General features: G+C 27.8%; 1 long non-coding RNA gene across 1 annotated transcript; it reads left to right on the top strand.

The window, feature by feature from the left end:
• Window positions 1-15,516: 15,516 nt before the first annotated feature.
• LOC136076710 (uncharacterized) lies at window positions 15,517-19,825 on the top strand. The gene is made up of 2 exons (XR_010636531.1): window positions 15,517-18,949; window positions 19,629-19,825. It is a non-coding gene; the product is annotated as an uncharacterized LOC136076710 (long non-coding RNA).
• Window positions 19,826-20,193: the final 368 nt, after the last annotated feature.

Raw genomic sequence — 20,193 nt, 5'->3', positions numbered from 1 at the left:
ATCATAATTACTCCAATTTAAGTCGATACCTTATAGTTTTTCAGAAAAGTTCTGAAAAACTATAAGGTATCGACTTTGTGTTCAAAAATATAATTGTTTTTATAACAATAAGTTAAAAATAACTTATGTTACTTTTGAATTATTGTTATAAAAATAAAAGAAATCAAATTAAAGTTTACTACTGATATAAAAACGAAACGAGTTTGAAACCGAAAGTAATTTGTTTATAAAGTTTAACGCCTCTGTTTTTTAATTGTTTACGCATTCTTAATGGAATAAATTTTTTCAAGACGGCCAAATTTTTTGTTTTTTGTTTGTTTGTTTTTTTGTTTTTTATTACAATATTTATGATGCAGATACAAAATTATAAAGAAATAAATATAAAGAACGCGGATATTCAGAGAAGACCACCAGGTCTTGTCACAGAGAAACCGCTATTGAAAATATTAGAACGTTTTTTTTTTTTTTTTATTTTTTTAAATTTTTTAATGGTTATTTTCTGCAATAGAAAGAAAATCCCTTTAAATCCTTCACCCCAATGGCAGGAAGATTTAAAGGGATACATAGGGGGAGGCCCCTATTTACCTCCCCTCCATAGATATATATATATATATTTTTTTTTTGAGATAGTGAGCACATTGTTTAAAAACGTAAGTAAATTTGGGAGGATGTTTCTAAGTGACACGAAATTCGGATAAAACTGGGTAGTGCAAATTCTATTTTTTACACTTGCCTGCTTAAAAAATCATTAAATCTGGTAAATCGATAGTCTTGATTGTTGGAATCATAAAAATTGTCCCCTTTCACCTTTACTTCATGGTCCGAGTCCACCCTTGCTCCAGCCCCCCAACTTTTTTTTAATTTGTTTTGTGGACGTAGTTGCGTCACTTACAACATGACGTAAGGCGCTTTTTTTTTGACGGGGTAAATTAAAAACCTGCGTCCGTCTCTGATGTTTTGTAATATTTTATTGCAACAATGGTGTTTTGTTATGGTGTTTACGGCTTCCATTAATCAAATTACTATGTCTTCCGACTATGAGCTGACTCATGCGAACAATGATGCCCATAGTTTACGAGATAAATCTATTTTGTCGAAAATAACTACTGAATCTTAATTTTCTCCATATTCATTATTCACTACATATCACTGAATATAATCAGTATAATCCCATTTCCAGACTGAATATAATGTATTTCCAGATTGTTCAAAAAGTTGTGCAAAAGGAACCTAGATAGCCATACGATGGTTATCGCTGTGTGTTAAGCCAAATTACCAAATTTCCGTTTACGCTTCTGAAAACAAAAAAACACCACACCAATATATATATTGGTGTGGCCAATATATATATATATATATATATATATATATATATATATATATATATATATATATATATATATATATATATATATATATATATATATATATATATATATATATATATATATATATAAATATTTTTGTATTACTTTTTTTTTTTATTATTATTATTATTATTATTATTATTTTTTTCAATATTTTATTCTTGACTTTTATTACAAAATTAAATTTAATAATAAAATTTTATATATAAAATTCGTAATATAATATTAAAAATAAAAATTAAAATAAACATATAATATTACAATATAAGATTTCTAAAACTTAAAAACTAAAACATGTTAAATAATTCACTAAAACTAAACATGTTAATTGCTTGTGGATATAAAAACAAACAAAAACATAAATAAAAAAGAATATACATTAAATATATACATATACTAATATAGATAAGGGATTTTCAAAAATTTAAAAGTAGATTAGTATATTTTCAGTTGAAAATATGAGTTTTTTAAGATTTTATTTAAAAGAATCAAAATTACATTCTTGAGGAAAATCTTTAGAGGTATTTAGAACTATACTATTCCATAAAAATGGTCCGCGAAATGAAATAAAAAATTTTCCAAAATTAGTGTGAGAAAATGGTTGTCGAATTAAATTATCGTTCCGTTAAAATATATTTATTTCTATCTTTTTGTAAATATAAGTTACGAAAAGAAACGGGTGATAGGTGGGTCTTGCATTTATACATAAAAAAAAAAGAGAATATTAAAAACATTAAACTCATATATATTGAGTGCTTTCATATCATATAAAAGAGGCTTGGGATGAGCAAAATAGTCCTTGAAATTTATAAGGCATGCAACATGGTTCTGTTGCCGATAGAGAGGTTTAAGTTTACTTTAAAAATGCTACCCAAAGCAATGTTTGCATAGTTAATATGGCAATGAATTCGCGAATAATATAATTGAATTAAGGTATGTTTATCAAGAATGTTTCTTATTTTGTATAAAATGCCTATACTCTTTGAAATTTTATTGCACAAGTTAGCAATGTGGCTTTTCCAAATAAGACTTTCGTCGATATATACACCTAAAAATCTTGTCACTAGAACTTTTTTAATAATTATGTTATCGATAAAAAGAAAAGGTAAGTTGCTAGGCAGCTGGTGCTATTTACCATAAGGATGGAAAAAATCCATTTAGTTTTATCAATATTGAATGATAGTTTGTTAAACCACTCTACCAATCTTAACCACTCGGAACTTCACCTTCTTCACTAAACCGATCTAAACCACTCGGAAATTTTGGCTAGTTCAATGTTCATGTTGCTAAAAAGTGTAAAAATGTCTTTATGATTAAGAAATAAGTAAGAATCATCAGCAAACATAATTTAATAAATTCCCAAGTACTTCAAAAAATAATATTAAATACCGAAAACAGTTTTTTAAATGGGGCTAAAAGTTATAGTTATAGTTAGTTTTTTCTCTAAGTACCGTAAGTTTAATTTTTTTTTTTTTATCCATTTATTCAACCAAAAATTGAAAAATTACAAGTTCTTTTTATAATTTTACGAAGTTAGGTTAGGTGTCACTCATATAGTTAAAAACTCGTCATTGGAGTGATACCTAAACAAAATAAACAAACAAAAAAAGTAGTAATAAATACATGTGTAAATTAAATTAACTTAAAAATAATAATAATATCGATAAAACTATAATAAATTAAATAATAAGACAAAAAATATGAAAGCACTAAATTAAAAACAACAGCAAACAAAAATAAAAACAATTAGCAAAACAGCACAAATAAAAACAAACTTTACGCATACGAAAAGACAAAACACAAAAAATGAAAAATGAAAATGCAAACACAAAAACTTCTAAAAAATAAAAATAATAATAATTTTTTGTTATTTTCGGCGAAAAAAAAGGTGTAGAAAAGTTGGAAGTACAAATCGATGTTCAAATTTTCTTTTGATAGTTTTTTCAAGTGTTAGTTTTGAGTATTTACTTTTCAAGTGTTTCTTCGTTTATAATATGACTTGTTTTTTAAGTGTTTCTTTGTTTATAATATGACTTGTTTTTTAAGTGTTTCTTTGTTTATAATATGACTTGTTTTTTAAGTGTTTCTTTGTTTATAATATGACTTGTTTTTTAAGTGTTTCTTTGTTTATAATATGACTTGTTTTTTTTTACTCTTCATTTTCTTTGATATTTTCAATTTCTTTATTTTAACAATTGACAAATAACTCAGTTTTTGGTTTTCTTTTTTTTTATTAGGTTATATAAAGATTTGTGTTGCATGCGTACGAAGAATACGTGATATTTACCAAATTACCGATGCCCCTTAGTATTGTTTCAACAGCAATCATAAGATGACATTTAATTTTAACTTTAGAGAAACAAGTTTAATTTTTTTTAGTTGACTAAGGCGTCAACATTTGTTAACATTGGTCAAATTGAGGCGATTATTTTAGCGAAGATATTATTTTTAAAAAAACTAAAAAAAAACTTTTGCAAAGAAAAAATGTTTTCCTAATTCTTTCTTTTATAAGTTAAATGTTAACATATGAGGCTATTGATTAATTGCATCGAGACTTTCTTGCTTCTCCACAACTTATTGTATTATATATTGTATTAGGATTTTTGGAAATATATTAACTTAGAGACAAACTTCGAGAAAATCTACAACTTAAATATACTAAATTTTTTAAATACCTGCTGAATTAAAAATTGAAATGTGATTGACTGCCATGTTACTATTTAAGGGTTAGATTGTGATACTAGTCTTTTTTAGTAATATGGCTTATCATATTTATCCATATATATTATATATCATCATTATGCGTTTTAAATGCGTTGAAAAAAAATCAGGAGAAATGCCTCAGCGTCAAACAATTCGTCATTCTTATATAATACATGGAATATGAAAACTTTTTCAGCAGATTTGTCTTTATTTCTTAGCAGAATTATGTTTAATATCCTTTTTTCGATATTTTGAGAGCGTAACGTATTAATGTTATATATTTTGCAAAATTTTATTCCAAATGAATCCAGGTCTATTTATTGATAGTTGTAGGAACGCGTGTAATTAAATAAAGAATTTTGAGAACCACTTTATTGTATGTTTTGACCCTTAATTTAACCATTAAAGAGAGGATTCTAACCTCCTTTATTTACATATTTTTAGTATTACCAAAATTATGAATAAGGGATCGTCCATAAAGTACGTGCGCTCGGAGGGGAAGCTGGGTTTGAAAATGGCGTATATGTGATGGGGGGAGGGGGGCAGTGAGTAAATTGTAGAAATAAGGAGACACTAAATTAACTAAAAAAACTGTCATAAAATGTTCGGTGGGTGGGTTAAAAGAGGAGGTATTTCTAGGAAGGCAGAGGGAACTCAAAAAAGCGTATGGCAAAATGCGGGTAAGGTGAGGTTGGAATAAAAGCGTTCGCACTTTATGAACAACCCCTAAGTGTAAGTGAATAAGTAATACCAAAAATATGAATAAAACAATGATTTTTAGATTAGTTCTTAAGAGCCAATTTAAAAATTATCAAAGCTAAAATATTTTCAAAAAGTGCAGTTAAGTAGTTTGGCATTAGACACGTCCATTATTTTATCATGTAGATAAATTTAAAAATTTTTAAAAATGTATTTTAAACGTATATATTTATTTAAAAGAAGCTATTAAAAAAATAAAATATTCTTTAAATTGTGACTAATTAATGTAAATTATATTTGTAATGTAATTAATGTAAATTAATTTTTTATTGTCAAATAAATGAAATTTAAATGAATGCAAATTTACTTTTTTTCTTCCTCTTTTCTTCTCTTTTTTCTTTCATAAATGATTTTAAGCAAAAAATTTTTTACTTTCAGAAATGTTGGAAATTCGATTTAAAAATCGAATTTTTTTGAGCGCCTAAAATATTCCTTAAAGGCGGGAAATTTTGGACGTTTTACCAAAGGTACCTATACAAAACCCATTTAAAGAATTTTATTACCTTGATATAAGAAGACATTATTGAAAGCAAAGTATACACTTTGATTTTTTTAATTATTATTATTGAAGTTTCTACATAAAAATTTTGATCATTTTTAACTATAACGATAATTCAGTATAATTTAATGAAACTTTTTAAAGAATTTAATTTTATATAAAAATAATCAAATAAATTAAATTAAATTAAAACTTAAATTGGCGGGAAATTTTTAGAAGTTTTGAAAATTTACAATGAAAATATTGCTAAATTATTATGTAAATATAGGTAAATCAAATTATTTTTAAGGTGCTTCACCAATAAATAAGTAAAAAAGTTGGTTTTTTTAAATTAAGTGAAAAATTGACAGGAGTCTCACAAAGAAAAAAAATACATATCTAAGCTCAAAAACATAAACTTTCTTTATTATTTTGGGTCACTATGGTTGTTTATTTAAAAATTAAATTTTATAGAAACGTTGCTTAGGGGCAATTTTCTTGAAGTAATTTTTGTAATTTGTACTTATTAACTGAAACAAATATTTTTAGCCTGGTGGCTAGTACAACCAATTATAAATTAATTTTTATCTTTATTTTCATTTGTTGAAAGAATGAAAAAATCTCTAGTGGCTAGTACAACCAATTATAAATTAATATTTATCTTTATTTTCATTTGTTGAAAGAATGAAAAAATCTCTTTTTGTTCTCGCAGTTTCTCAAATATTTTAAGATGTTGATAAAACGATTTGAAATTTTTCCAAAAAATTTTAAAATGAGTATGACTACAATACGAACCTCAATCAAACATCACACTAGAATTTAATTTTTTAATTTTTATGGTAGAGAAGTATTATGTAATCTTAATTAATAAACTTTTCTTGACAGTAGTTCTTATAATCTTATAATCTTGAAGTAGAGAGGCAAATAAAAAATCTCGATAACTATGCATTGCATGACAAAACATCTAATGAATGAAATGATTTTCTATCTAATCAATAAAATGATCATTCGAACTACTTAATGAATTAAGTAGTTAGAATGGTAACAATGCACAGCAAAGAGTGATTAGATAGCAATCGAGTATGATGCATGGACATTTTTCTATTTTTAACCAAAAAAGTTAAAAATATTATTATTTTGCTTTGAAATTTTTATCTGCATCTCTAAAGAGTTAATATTTAACCAAATTATAGGACTTTTAATTATAATTAGTCTTTTTATCCGATATTCTGTTCTTTTTAAAATTCTAACTAGTTTGTCACTTAGTCTAATAGGGGTAAGTTAAGCAGATTTGACAACAATTTAAATTTCTTGCAATTTAATTTTCTCTCATACGTCATTAAAGTGTATAAATTCGCAACGGTTAGTTTTGGCTCCAAGTCATGAAATCAAAGTTCTATACCAACTCTGGCCAGACAAGCAACATTGGTAAAGAAAAAGACATAAATTTCCTAGTTAAATACTCTTACGTTATATGCTTTTTCACAGAGTGGTAGGGGAGACCGGGGCTAGTTGGCCGCAGGGGTAAGTTGACGAACTGCGTTTATCTTCAGAGCCTTTCATCAGAAAGTAACAAAAATTACACAGAACCTTCCTAATTGATCATTTCATCATTCATTATAGTATTGTTAGGATTCGCGCATGCGCATGTGAGATATTCAGATTTATGCGTTTTTTGGACAAATAAGTAACTTTTGGAACATCGCTTCCTTTTTACTTTACAGGAAAATAGTTGTATAATTGTAAAAGTTCCAGTCACAATTGGTTTGCTATATCCATTCAGAGTTTTTTTCAAAGTTGCCGTTTTTTAGGATCTATTGACTGTTTATTAAAAAAAGGCTTTCGTGGTAAGTTGGCAAAATTTTCACGGGGTAAGTTGGCTCATAGCATTTACTATGGAAAAATTATATTTTTATAAAATTAATTTTTATTTTATTTTTTCAATTTTTAACAGTATTGAAAAAATTTATTCTTACAAAAAAATTAAAAAAAAAATATTTTTAAGTTTTTTTTTCACAGATAAAAAGTGTGATACTGTTTTGACTGTTATACGGACTTATATTTGGTACCAGCTAGAAGTAATTTTAATTTTTGGGATAAAATTGTTGCCCAAAATAGTAAAAAAACTTCTATTTATTTTGCACTTAATTGTACATTAATAATCATTTTTATCTTTGGCGCCAACTCCCCCCGTGGTGGGGTAGGTTGGCGCAATTTTTTTTTTTTTTTTTTGACAAAAAATATAGTTAGACTTATTCGAGTTATTGATTTTTATGAAAAACCGGATTCAAAGGAAATTAAAAAATACTGCGAGTTACATAAAGTTCAAAGGTTACATTTATCGGGATTTTACAGTAATCAGTGGTGTACACTGGATTTTTAGATGTTTGAGTTTTTAGATGTTTGAGTTTGACACTTACAGGCATTGTGCAAACTCCAAACTTTTGTATGTTGTATCAAAAAAGAATGTTTTTCAAAGAATTAGAGTGATTGGAGCTTGGGAACAAAAAAATCCTAATTTTTCGGCCCACCCAGCCCTTAACGTGGGAGCAACGAGTTTATAAAATATTTTCTTTACTATTTTTATCAAAATTCATATTTATCTACAAATTTCAAGTTTCATGCAATAATCTCTTAGTGTTTAGTTTTTATGACCCTGCAATGTTTACAGCCCCCTCAAATTGAGGGGGGTTAAAACTACATATGGTCATAGTTTTTGAAAAATAATGGTGTCAAAACTCAAACATCTAAAAATTCAGTGAACAAAATTTACAATGAAATAAATTTTCTTCGAGCTCCATTTACATTGAAAAAATTGTTAGTTTATATACAAAAATAAAAAGCAGCTAAGTACATATCAAGAATTTTACACACGTTAGTTTCAATATAAATATTAATATAATATAAATACTAGTGTTGAAATATAACGCAATATATCAAAGATTAACAACAATATAAAAGCATTAAAGTTTTTTAACAAAAAAAATTACATAAAAATAAAGCTGCAACATAAGAGAGTAGTGTCAATAACTACTTTTTTCGATAATTTATATTATTTATATATTTATTTTAAAAGAGATATTTTAAATCATAGTCATTTTGTAATAAGAGACTCTTAGATTCTTTCCTGAATTGTTCCAAAGAGATGTTTAGAATATTTATTTTTTTTTAATAAATTTTGAAAAGTGTTTCCATAGAAACGGTCCACGGTATTGGATTTGGTAAGAACTTAGTTTTAAATTAGTTGTTGGTACAATAAAGTTATTAATTGAAAATTTACTAGGATACCTGTGCGAGATTTCACTAAAGTAAGACTGAAATACAATAGGAGAAAGCCCATGTTTTATTTTAAACATGAATTGTAGAACTTGGTGTATATTGAGTTTATAGATACTAAGGGCACCAAGCTTCCTTAAAAGAGATTCGCAATGAAAAGTTCTGTGTGCACCAAATACAGTCCTGCATGCGTGTTTTTGCTTACTATAAATTTTTTTAAATTTACTATAACTAGTACTACCCCATACAATATTACAGTAAGAGATAAAACTATGAATAAATGAAAAGTATATTTTTTTCAAGGAAGCAGTGTTCAGATATAATTTTATATAATATGGAAATATTTATTAAGATTTTATTTTCTATGTATTCTATATGTGGTTTCCATGACAAATTTTCATCTAGTATTACTCCTGAAAAATTAGCGATTGGTTCCCTTATAATAAATATTTTATTGATTAAAAGATTAGGGAATTTTAAAGGAACCTTTACTAGGTTTGAAGACTAAAATAAATATAGTTTTTTCTACATTTAAAGAAAGCCTATTACTTGTAAACCACTCGTTTATTTTTAATAGTTCTTCATTCAATATATTAAAGAGAACTTTTATATTTTTGTTGGAATAGAAAAGATTGAAGTCGTCTGCAAACAATATAACATTTAAAATATTTGATGCTAAGTACAAATCATTTATATACAATATAAAGAATAACGGTCCTAAGATTGAACCTTGGGGCACACCATATGTAATGTGTTTTTCTTTTTCAATTTTTTTATAAATAATACATTGTGACCTGTTCTCCAGATAATCTTCAAACCAAAGTAAATTTTTATTTTTAACTCCATTGAGTTCCAGTTTTTTTATAAGTATCTTATGGTTAACAGTGTCAAAGGCTTTTGACAGATCAATAAAAACTCCTAAGGTAAAATAGTCACTATTGAATGCATCTGATACATGATTAATCAGTTCGATTACCGCATGGTTAGTTAGTTTTTTAAACCCAAATTGTTTATTGTTCAGCAAACTGTTTAACATCATATAGTTATTAAGTCATACATAAATCGTTCCAATAGTTTTGAGAAACAAGGTGAGACGGAAATAGGTCTGTAGTTTGAAGTATTAGTTTCGTCACCAGGTTTAAAAATTGGAGTGATTACGGCAACTTTAAGTTTTTTTGGCACAACACCTAGTTTTAATGAAAGGTCAAAAATATGAAATAATGACGGTTCAATGATATCGAAAACTGACTTAACAACATTTACACTAAATTCGTCCATACCCGCACTTTTATTACTTTTAAAACTATTAAAAGCATTCCTTATCTCGCTTAGATTTAAATTAAATTCTTCCATAATTGTATTACACGGTTTAATAAAAGATTCAAACTTTATGGTACTTGACGGAATTTCACTCGCCAAGTTTGGCCATACTTCAAGAAAAAATGAGTTTAGTTTTTCAGCTATTTTTTTTTTATCATAAATCATTTTTCCGTCAATTAAAAGCTTTTAGGGATGATTATTTTTTACACATTTATTTTTACCAATTATTTGTTTAATTATACTTCACGTTTTTTAGTGTCGCCGTTGGTTTTTTCCTACAACTTTGCATTATAAATTTTTATAGTTTTAGTAGTTTATTTCATTTTTATATGTTTTATGCCTTAAATATTTAACATAAAGTTTTTTTTTTTCTTAGACGATTTTATTAGTCCCTTGGTCACCCAGGGGTTTAAAAGAGACTTGGATTTTATAATTATTTTTTTAACAGGAAATGCTATGTCATGCTGTTTAAAGATAATTACGCCTTAAAGATACTCCACAATATTTTTCCGCGGTTGATGAATTGACGTCTAATTAATTAATTCAAAATGTAAATTTTGTTCATCGTATTTGCACCACCCCAGTCGGCATATCTAGTATTGTAAATACTCGGAGTATTGATCACGTATAACAAACCGCCATTGATACCAGAAAAATACGCATTTAGTTTTAAGTTTCGAATTCGAGTTCAATACCACTTATTTATCAAAAATGCGTATTTATAATATTTGATCATAATCGGATATGATATTGAACCCGATTTTGATCAAATATTAGGGACTTTAAGCAAACACGACGGAAGCGTATCTACAACGGGATTTTATGACTAATCGTCATATTTTTTTTACTACGCATGCCCAGTTACGGTGATTCCCTTATCCTCATGCCGTTCTGAACTAGTTTAATACGGGAAAAAGCCATTTTGCGGTTGTTTCAAAAACGCGTGCTTTTGCGTTGAAATGGAAAAAAGTGTTGAAGTTACCGAAATTAGCAGAAAAAGGTGATGTATATTTTTATATGATTTATTTTAAGTATAAATATATTTGTTGTATTTATAACAAGAATATAACTAATAATTTAGGCTTGTTATTGAGTTATTTTTAAAACCCTGCCATTAAAAATAAAAGTTCAATAATAAACTTTTCTAAACTCTAAACTTAGCTTGAAGAACGTTATGACTTATAGTTGACTAAAATGTTTTGAAAGAAAATGTCATCAATAGTTTGTAAATATTTTATTTTTTCTTTTTAGAAAAATTATGGTGTGGAGTCCTTTGAAAGACGAACTGCTGTTACGAGAAATACTGCTAATAGAACCTTATAAACATAAAACAAGAAGCAGAGAAAAGGGAAGTTTGTGGAAAACAATTGCAAATAATCTTTGTTCGAGCTCTAATGATGATATATATTTTAAAGTAGACGCTCGTGCTGTGAGAGAAAGATTCGATCTTTTGGTTTCTCAATATTTATCTAAACAGAAGACTGAAGAGAAAGCAAGTGGAATTAGTCCTCAGGTCACTCCTGTTGATGAAGCTTTAGAAAGTGTATTAGAACAAATAAAAGTATGCGAAGAAGAGTTGAACCATAATGAAAAACAAAATGATGAGGAAGCTAAGAGAGAGAAAGCAGAGGACATGAGAAAAAAGTCAATGGAAAGCTTTATGGAAACAAAAGCACGTAAAAATACAGAAAATAATGTAACTACTCCACCTTCAAAAAAACAAAGAAGTTCAGGAACTGAGACTATTCAGTATCTCAGAGAAAAAGCTGAAGCAGATTGTGAATTACGATTACAAGAACTAATCCTGCAGCGAGAAGAGCTGAGAGCTCGTCAAGAACAACAAAATCAAATGTTTTCTAATATTCTTCAACAAAATCAGCAAATTCTTGGATTACTTGTGCAACTTTTACAAAAACAATAAGATAGATAAATATAGTAAATATTTTCTTTGTTTCTATATTTTAATTCTATATTTTTGATATGGTTGTCACCAAATGTATGTAAGTAATGAATAATAAATCTATAACATTTTGAGAAAACGATTGTTTATTTTTTGAATAAAAAAGAAAATTAGTTGCAAGTTAATCAATTAAAGATGTCAGTTTTGAATAATAAATTGTTACATATTACCAATTTGGTAAAAAATAATCAATAAGATACTGTTCATAAATTTTGATTTATCATTGTAATTATAGTAAAAATTATGGAATTTGATACTCTAAACATTTATATTTTAAGTTGGAGATAATTATTAATAAAGAAAATATAAAACACGAATAATTATAACTTATATAGTTGCTAACACCTGAAAATATATAAGAATCATTATAAAAAATAGTGCTCTAACAATGGGGGTTCAACCTCAAAATAATTGGATGTGTTTGATTTGTAAAGGCAAGTGTGAGCATTGGTTAATAATGCACAAACTTGATACATTTTTTCCACTGCACTTAATTGTACTTTCAGTTTTTTTTTTAAATCTAGGAATGCAAAATAGTTAATAATTTCTCCAAAAACCCATTCCACAGACGATCTTACTTTACTCATAGCTTTGTTAAATTCCTTTTGTTCTGGATTTAATGCATAACGATTACTGTAAAGGGTTTGAAGATGAGTTCTCAGTGGATATGCTAGATCTCCATAAATACATAAAGGATCTCCATTTGGTCTTACACTATTTTGTAGTAATAAGTTATACAGATTTGACGAGGCAAGCATTGAGCTATCGTGTCTGCAACCTTCTACTGGCCCAAACAGATTTGCTATTAGTCCATTTGGAGCCACAACTGATTGAAACTTAATTGAATGAACTCGCTTGTGCCCGTTATACAATACTTGTTGGTCTTGTCCAGGTCTAACTGTCCCATCAACAAATCCCCAGCAAAAATCAAGTGAGGCACCCTTATTATGTATTGCTAAAGCATATCGCTCCAGTTGATTAGGAGCTAACCAATTCTGGTTGAAACTCTTGAGCAAGTGGTGGTGATTTGAAAATATTCCATTCATGACTACGTTTGACATCATACATAGCTCGGGAATTAGTCGACCAAAACGAGGAATTAAGTCCAAATAGCGTGAAGGGTAAGCAAATTGCTTTAGAAAAACACAGAAGGATTCTATGCCATCAAAAACTGATCTGTTGCTGCAGATTATTTCTTCAGGTATGGCTAGTACTTCTGCGATACGATAGATGTCATTTTTATAAAATCTAAATTCTGCAAAACATTCATCATCTGTCATTAAATCTAATTCAAAATGTTGGTATTTCTGATATGGAAAGTAAAAATTTGTACTGGAATTTATATCATACATTAATAGGAATTCTTCATCTGAAATCTCGTTTTGGATATAAGCGGCTAAAATAACTTCTTTTGTTTCTCGTAAGGAGGCCTTATTTGTTTACGCGAATGCTTAGATAAATTTGCTTAATTTATAAAACTAAAAACGGAAAAACTCAGAACTGTAATTAAATTGCCTTAAGTTTACCGTTGTCAACAAAACCCGTTGTCTTTGCTTAAAGTCCCTATTAACAAATAAGGGAAAAACGAGATTCTTTGCTTTTAAAGCGCATGCTTAAACTGATATAGCAAATATAAAATTTAAATTATAAAAAGGTTTCTTGAGAAATTTAGTAAATTATCTCCAGTACAGTTACAGTACTTTTTTGCACTAAAAGAGTTACTAAAACTTGATCATAAAAATATTTATTACTACTTTTAAATTTATTAATTTAGTTTTATAAAGTCCTAAATTAATATAATTCAAATATACGTTAAATCCTATCATTTCATACCTTACTTATTTTATTCCGTTGATTACTATTTTATTGACATTTCTGTTATGCTATTACCTTTTTTTGTTCTGTTTTAGAAAATTTAGAAAAATAAGTTAAAATTTTGAGCCAGCACTGACATTTTAATTGTTGCTAAGCGTTAAATTTTGTTATTAGGATTGCAGTTCTTTTATCTGTTTTTTGTTCTTTATTCAATAAGTATTTGATTTAAATTAAATATGATTATAATTTGATATTTTATTACGAGATATATGTCTTTATATATGAATATATTTAGTTACTTCACACGGTATAACTGATACTGATTTGAGTAAGTTTACTATTTTGTTTTATTTTATATTGGATTTATTTGATATTTGATATATGTTATATTAGATATATATTTTATGTATTTAACATGGAAAACTGACTGTAATCTGTTGACACAAAAGTTTATAAACATAAATCTGCCTATATTTCAGTATATTTTATATTTCCCTGTATCTTTATAAATATTCTTTCTTAGAAAAAATAACATACTAGAAAAAATAAATAAATTCCTTTTGAAAGTATTTGAAAAAAATGATGTATTTCCATATTTCATTGTGTAAAGTGTAATACCACTTTTTAAAGGTATGTGAATAGATATATAGGGGAACATAGGGCAAGATGACGACTGTTTCAAAAAACACCTGTATCTTAGTCTGTCCCAAAAATTAAAACTTACCTTTAGCTAATGATGTAGCAATGTAATAAATCAAGTCAAACGAGGATAAAAAATTTTTTTTCTCAATGTCGGAAAAACTTTTTTAATACTTAGCTTTCGTCACAAAAATAATATTTAAAAAGAAACCATTGATAAATCTAGTAAAATTAATCTACTTCCTATTCAGCTAAAATCAACTGTTATATTTAGTTTTGCTGAAGAGATAACTGTAGGTCGTCATCTTGCCCCATTTGTCATTTTACCCCATGTTCCCCTGTATATATATATATATATATATATATATATATATATATATATATATATATATATATATATATATATACATATATATATATATATATATATATATATATATATATATATATATATATATAATATATATATATATATATATATATATATATATATTTAAATAATTAATTTAGAGTAAAATATACTGATTGACATTGCTTCATTTTTTTATACAAGATTGTGCATTTATTATTTTTATGCATTAAGCATTGATATTTAAGTTCTAAATATAATTTCAATTTCCAATTTTACTTAGTTCTTGAAGCATTGATAAAATTTCTAATTTTAATTTTACTTCTTTTGAATCAGTTCTGATTAAATTAATTTCAGTTCAGTTCTTATGATTTCAATCATTTTAATTCTTATTTCAGTTTCTAAATCGGTTCATATTTTACTTCTATCAAATTTCACAGCAATTAGTAGTCCTAACGACACATTTTTTAAAAAAATTAAAGTGAATTCTTGAAGTTTATGAATTTGGGTAACTTGTACTTGTTGCATTCATTAAAAAAAAAAAATCTTATGGCTCCTTCCGGGGCCTTAAAAAAAAAAAAAATTACCCCACCCCGGGGTAAGTTGGTGCAAACTATGATAAAGATTACAAACATATTAGTGAGTAAAAATTTATGAAAATTTCTTAATATTTCTATGAGCTAGAAGCAGTTAGTAGTTCGAATATGAAGCCAAAACAACACCCCACCTTTGTTCCTGGTAACAAAATCCCATAAAAAATTTTTTTTGTAAAAAATAAATTAAAAAATTTTTTTTTTGTAAAAATAAATTTTTTCAATATTGTTACAAATAATAATTTAAAAAAAAAATTGATTTTATAAAGATATTTTTGTTTTTCAGCTTCCCTTGTGAAAATTTTGCCAATAAACCCCAAAAGCTTTTCAATAAACTGCCTAAAGATCCTGAAAAACGACAACTACTAAAAAAACCTGACTGATAATAGTAAATCAGTTGTGACTGGAATATTTATAGTAGTTTTATTCATAGGACCCAAGATGAAATGATCAATTAGGAAAGTTCCCTAAGATTTCTTATACTTTTTGATAAAAGACTCTGCACATAAACGCAATTCGTCAACTTACCCCTGCTGACAACTAGCCCCGGTCTCCCCTATCATTATTTCAAAAAATAATGTAATACATAAGTTTCAAGAAAGAAATTTGAAAAATTTTTTAACTTAGTAATAAACATCTAAATAACCATACAAATAGTCATAAAAAAAGTCATTCAATGATTCAATTGAGTTATAATAAGATTTTTTTTCTGAAATAGAAAGAAAATATCTGGTTGAATTATAATTACAAGTTTTTGTTCAGTTTCATAAAAACTCTCATCTCTAATGATTTTTTCATTCGATTGCGGCGACCAACAGTTAAAATTCCACATAGTGAAAAAATCCTTTCTACAAACGCCTGTGATGCTGGGGCAGACAGTAAATCTTCAGCCAAAATTGCAATCTTGCTATACTTGCTTTTGTTTTGTTTCCAAAAGAGCAGGCCGTTACTTGGCAGCGCTTCATCACCGCTTATGTCAACCAAATACCTTGACAGCTGACTTGCAACAGTGATATTGTCTTGGTTATAAATCTTTCCTTCTTTTGTAAAGATTTTATTTGACAAGAACTTAAAGCGCTTTATGGCAGCAAATTCACATTCAGATCCATTTGACTCAGCAGCAGCTTGTAATTCTTGTTCTACTCCACAAACTTTTATTATATACATCTTTGCTGCATGGAGCAAGGTGTCCATTTCCGGTGTGAGTATAAAGACAGCAACGGTTGGATCTAACAAACATGCAGCAGACGGAAGAGGATTAAACGTATCTGAGTCCGGCTGCAGAATTGATTGAAACCGTTGACGTAGATCTCCAAGAAGATTCGCTGTCAAAGGCTTGTTGGTAGGATATTCTTGTAAATGGCATTCCAAATTGAGTATAGATGGTAGAACCTGTGAAAGAGACTGGGCATCAGTCTGAAGTATATCTGTTTGTACTGCAAATGGTTCCAAAAGTGAAGAAATGTTTTGAAGACGAACCCATTCACTTGCTTTGAATGTGTCGATTCCTAAATTTAAGTAAACTATCTGTAATTAAAGTTTACTAATAACAATTGTAATAACTAATAATTGTCATTGATATACGTCTCTTTTTTCCATGCTGTTGTGATGTGATTTAAAAGGCAGGGTAAAGTCTTTCCGTGTTATTAGTAAACCTAATTTAAAGACTATATGCCCTGTCTTGTTTTTTAATGATAATGACTAATGAGCTTACAATTTATTAACATTTTCGTTTTTTTAGTTTAAATAAGGTAAGACACAATTTTGTAGATTTAATAAAATTCCGAAAACAATTTATATACACTAATAACATAAATAATAAAAAAATATGTACCAATTTCTGTAAGAACTTCATTCACCGATGTCTTTATTTTCAACAGCCGGTCAATCATCTGATATGTACTGTTCCATCTTGAGGTGCAGTCAGTTATCACAGACTTCCCACACTTGTCAATAAGCTTCTCAATTGCCACACTCGATTTCCTAATTCTTGATACAACTTGTCTCGTTTCTAAGATGGTTGCACTATAATGTTCACAAACTGGTTTTATGAGAAGCTGGAGTGTGTGAGCCATACAGGGCATTCAACGATATGGAATATGATCTGGTAGGAATAAATCAGTTTGTTCTGACTGAGACTGGATCTCTTCCTCATCAGTTTCATGTTCAGACTCATCAGATTCAAACTCATAAGATTCAGATTCGTCAGATTTCTTAGCTGCATGCACTTCCTGTAAGAGCCTGATGGCTTTAACCATATTAGACCTGTTGTCTGTAACAATCAACATAACTTGATTTTCTCTAATACCCCACTGGTCAAGACATTTCTTTAAACATTCGGCAAGCATCTCACCCGTGTGGGGATGTTGGAGTTCCATCAAATTTAGGAAAGCATGTCGTGTTTTATCAATGGTGGTGTCATAGAAACAAGCAAATACTCCAAGGAACGATGCTGTGAGACCCTTCTTCGTCCAACCATCAAGACAAATTGTTACTTTGCGTGTATGATTTATCAAGTCTTTCAGTTGTGCAGATTGTTGAAGAAAACGCTCGTTTATCCGCTTGTTCAGTGTTGCAGACCCTGCAATATAAAATTTAAATCAGTTAAAATTTAATGCACATCAGTTTGTGTAGTTAGTTACTAAAGTGTTACACTAATGATACGATAATTACAGGTAAACATTTAAAAATTGTTTAGCATTGAATGAATCTAAAACAATAATTTAAAAATTTAGTTGTGTTAATTATTACCTGGCAATTTAAATTTTGGGTCAAGCGTTTTTATCATCTTCCGAAACGACGGCTGATCTAGCAATACCATTGGATAGCTGGTATTAACAATCATTTCAATCACGCTATCCTGACGCACTTGATATTCACTTGATTCCGTTGGCCACGCGGTGATTCGGTGTTCAAAGCTCTCTCTTGTCTGGATTTTTGTCTTTCCACTATTTTGGGAAGATGTAGAATTGATTTCATCAATTTTACGTTTCAAAATCATTTTTTCTGCATTTCGTTTTTTCTTTTCATCTGTGTAACATTTGTGTGTCTCTTTATGTATTCTCTGAATGTGCGCTACTAAGTTACTGGAATTTTTTCCGGCAAGAAATGCGCCACACACGCCCTCATTATTTATGTCCTGTACTAGACACTTGGATTTGTCAGTTTTTTGATCGTAAACGAAGAATTTCCATACAGGACTGTCACGCTTCCTACCAGCCGACAACCTTGATAAACTCATTATTCTGTTATTGATTGATTTGCAACTCTTAAGAATCTATAGATTTTAATTTTATTTTACAACAAAAGATTGGACGCATTGAATTTATACTTAACGTAATGACAAGCACGTGACCAGTTTTGTGGTCCATTAATACATTCTATAATCATTTCAAATCATTATGGTCAAACATGTGCGCCAATTTCAAACCAAGTATGTAAAATTTGTAAACTAATTGTCAAAAAAAAACTAATTATTGTATCAAAACTTTTTTAATATTCAATAACTTTCGTTCGTTAATAATGCTTAATTCTATTCCTATTTTCGTTTTTTGATGCTTATATTCAATTCTATTTCAGTTTTCGTTCTTCAGATATACCCTAATTTTAAGTTTTTATTTACATTAACGAAATCAATTATTTTTACTTCAAATTTTACTTCACGTTAATGAAAATATCACTGGCATTAAGGTAAAAATAATTTTGTGCATTGTAGTCTAGATTCTTTTTTAATTAAAAAATAATTGATGTAAATAAATGTTGTTTAATATTTTTGATAAACGACTAATGTATGTAAACATATATTAGTCGTAAAGATATGGATTTCAATAAATCTTAAATTTAAATAAAGTCTTTGATTAGAAAAGATCACAATTTGTAAGATTCTTTTACGTTCATTTATTCAGTTGCAGCAATATAAGATTGCTGGTTATATGTTTAATGATAATAGTTAAATTGAAATAGATAGTATTAGGCTCAACGAAGTTATAATGTAAATGCTTATAGGCAACTTGAAAATAGTAGTCAAATGAAAAAAATAGATCATTTCTAAGAAATATTTTACGATTTGCTTGCTATTTTATGGTATAATTGTTTAAATTGTTTAACTATAATTGTTCCTCGATTGTTCAAATAGTGTAATAATTAAAATCTTTTCAGTCCAAGTATTTAAGTTAATAAAATTTTATTAAGTTGTGGTGTTATTTACCAGTGTTACTACATTGTGTTGTCTAGCCTTTTTATAATCTTTTTTAATTACTCTGTAGACACAAAGTATATATTTTCTGTTATTATTATCCTAATTCTACTAACAATAAAATGCAAATAGTACTTTTGTAATTAAAAAATTTTTTTTAACTTTATTTTTTAGGTATTTGCAGGCTTTACTTGACTTTCCGTTTCTGGTACCTGTGTTGTGACAGATTTTAAAAAAAACTCAACTGATGTTAATTGCGGTCTTCGTCTTTAACTATAAGCAATGATGTTGCTGATAGGGAGTCAAAGTTAAAATATTTACAGATAAATTTGTATTTAATTTTTTAGATAATATATCAAGTTATTAATGTGTTTTTATTGTTATTAATGATTTAATAACTCATAACCCGTATTACGGGTTGCTTACTGCTAGTCATTATCATTATGTTATGATTTCATATTAGTTAATAAAATTGTTTTGAATATTCTCTGGTTATCGTGTTTTATACGTGTTTAAATGCGAGTTTGATACTTAGTAGGCGTCGTATTGTATACCTGTCTTTATACGCATCTGATGTCTATTTTTAATGCGCGTTTGACGCGATAAAATGGCTAACAAATATTCGTAAATAATGCGTATTCTGGAAAGTTTTAAATGCGCATGTAATGCCAGGAAAATATCGTATTGAGTATTCTCTGGTTATCGTGTTTTATACGTGTTTACAAGAGTTTCAAATGCG

This window comes from Hydra vulgaris, chromosome 02 (genome assembly GCF_038396675.1).
Source record: "Hydra vulgaris chromosome 02, alternate assembly HydraT2T_AEP".
Lineage (NCBI taxonomy): Eukaryota > Metazoa > Cnidaria > Hydrozoa > Anthoathecata > Hydridae > Hydra > Hydra vulgaris.
Note: the sequence above shows the minus strand (reverse complement) of the source record. Positions and strands in the feature narration are given on the sequence as shown.